The 2,500-nt window shown below is 41.0% G+C and overlaps 1 protein-coding gene across 5 annotated transcripts in view; it reads left to right on the top strand.

The window, feature by feature from the left end:
• LOC101849484 overlaps nucleotides 1-2,500 on the top strand; it is a 137,798-nt gene that overhangs the window by 113,987 nt on the left and 21,311 nt on the right. Inside the window, exon 5 of one of the 5 annotated variants that reach the window (XM_013086218.2) lies at nucleotides 1,514-1,676. The exons of the other annotated variants lie outside the window; for them this stretch is intronic. The gene's annotated coding sequence lies outside the window, so the exon portion shown is untranslated. The remainder of the gene's footprint in view (nucleotides 1-1,513; nucleotides 1,677-2,500) is intronic. 5 annotated transcript variants of the gene reach the window in all.

Below are 2,500 nucleotides of genomic sequence, written 5' to 3'. Positions count from 1 at the left end.
GAACTTGGATTGCTTTGTAAGTTTTCGGGAGGAATCTCCAAATTTCTCATGGGTATCATTGTGCAATAATATAACGAGTGTATTTGTATGTTCTGAATCTTTGTATGTTGATGTTATGTAATATCCATGCAAACTTCCTCGAGCAGATTATTAACTTCTATCTTATCTTATCTCATCCTACCATATCTTATCTTTCTTTTCTTATCTTATATTATCTTATCTTATCTTACCTTAATAAATATGTCTTCTATCGGAGATGAGTGTGAAGTTGAGGCCCTGTCTGTTTAGTAAACTTACACTGTAGAAAGTGACAATAGGCCTATACTGCCTGGACGCTTTGCGACAGTTACTGTAGCACAGCCAATTAACACAATAAGGAACCGCTGAGATTCTGAACGTGTGATACCCGAGATTAATCCAGGTTTCTCTCATCCCACATGTAACATTCTTTATCCATCCTCTCAACACGTGACCTTCAAGCAATCCTGTGTGAAACTGACTTACGATGTATCTTGTAGGCTATTGATAGACTTCGCCATGCAGAACATTTTATGTTTGTGCTCATGTCTATTTTTGTTGTTTTTTAAAATCTATTTCTCTTTGTTTGCTTGAGTACATTGCCATGGCTTAAATGGTCACAAGGTTCACAGTTTTGCGAAAATGTTCAGGTAGAATACAAAAAATCCATCCTACATTCAATAAGTGGGGGCTGTGGGGGGGGGGGTGCTCAGAGAACAATAAAAGGGGTGGGGGTGGTCGGGTACTATGTATTATCATGTAAATGAATAAATGACTGCATGCATGAAAGAATTAAGAAAAGAATGCATGAAAACAACAATTTGGTTTGGAATGCTGTTGCTGCAGTGCACGTCCCTTTCTTGGGAGGGTTTTGAGCCGTTGCAAAATAGCGAGACCCTTTTCCATTGAAAAATTGCATATAAAAAATGTTCACCGAAAGAGGAAGGAGGCCACTGCCTATTGAATATTCAGAATATTATACTTTGTCTCTCTTTCACAGCGAGATAGGAAACGTAGTGGTCACATGACTCTAGTCTTTGATTTCTCCACATTTAACCAATATCTACTTACCACAATGCGTCTTATTAGTTGTGTTCCTTACTCAGCATTCGCTTTTCTAGCTGTTGATGAATTTATCCACTTCATTAGTCATTTGGTCATTTTTTTAGTCATCAGTCCCTTTGCTAAACGTTTGTGACTTATACGTGTGCCTAAGGAAACGCGCTAAAGGCAAACAATATAAATATTATGGTGCAGTTCATACATCAATGCAAATGAAGAAGTAAAGTATTGTTCACGAAAGTCTGCCATCTATGTATCTATCTATCTATCTCCTCTGTTTCTGTATAATTCATAATGAATATAATACATGCACACTGTATCTTTTTATTCCGATTTTTTTCTATCCTCTCTTTTATTTTTGGCTATCACTTCCGCCCGCTCTCTCGACATACAGTACATTGCGCCCTTAAATTGGAGCTTCGACATTCTGCAGGTTGTGTGCATGCTAGTGCTAATTGGAGTGAGAAGTATCCTTGATTCGTCCCTTGGAAGCACGCCTCCACATTAAGCCAGCGTGTAGCCATTGACATTTGATCGCGCCATCCGAGTGACGTGACAACAGGAAATGGACAAATCGCATGCGAGGGGAGACAATCGTAAGTGAAGTCGGCGAGAGTTGTCGAGAGTAATTGTTCCTGGCAAAGAAATCATTTATCGCCCTCGAGGGAACGCATGTGGTACTTCCGTCTCTGAATAGTAACAGAGTAGTAGTTTTGGCCTGAGGTGCTGATGTCGGAAGCAGTTATATTGATGTTGCATTAGTGGGATGGCCGTGTGAGGGGAGGGGGGGCTGGGTCGAAGGGGTCGGACTCGTGTTCTGTGGTTCTTGGTTCTTTATGTGGTTGGCAGCGACCTTGGGTACCTGAACTAATGCAGAGTGAGAACACATTAACACAGAGGTACATAGTGTGTACGTATATTATTGTTTACTACCCGTTTACTCATGTACACGTAAACACAATATTTCGCTGGCAACTGCCTGCGTGTACGTAACATGGATGGATGGATGGATAGATGGATGGATGGATGGATGGATGGATGGAAGGAAGGATGGATGGATGGGTATAAAGATAAGACATGTAAGAAAACGTCATCAGTGTCTTATAAAGGCCTGAAAGAGTTAGTTCTGGATTTCACCTGGGGTTCACAGCTATGCTGATCGCTGATAGTGTAGAAAAGAGGGGAGAGAGTGGTTTTGTTTTCTGTTAGTTTGTTTCCTACCAGTGTTCAAATTATATTACCAAGACCAATCGAAGATCCTTTATTTTCTCTCTTCTCCTTTCCCTTGCTCTGGATCTTGTCCACCTTTCTGGTTCTCGCCTCTGCTTCTTATCTTCTCTCGCATTGCAATGTCTCTTCCTTCTTTCCGCTCGTGTGTCCCTGCTGTATCTCTCTCTCTCTCTCTCTCTCTCTCTCTCTC

Source organism: Aplysia californica, unplaced genomic scaffold, assembly GCF_000002075.1.
Source record: "Aplysia californica isolate F4 #8 unplaced genomic scaffold, AplCal3.0 scaffold00444, whole genome shotgun sequence".
NCBI lineage: Eukaryota > Metazoa > Mollusca > Gastropoda > Aplysiida > Aplysiidae > Aplysia > Aplysia californica.
The sequence above is the reverse complement of the archived record's forward strand: the minus strand, read 5'-3'. Positions and strand labels throughout refer to the sequence as shown.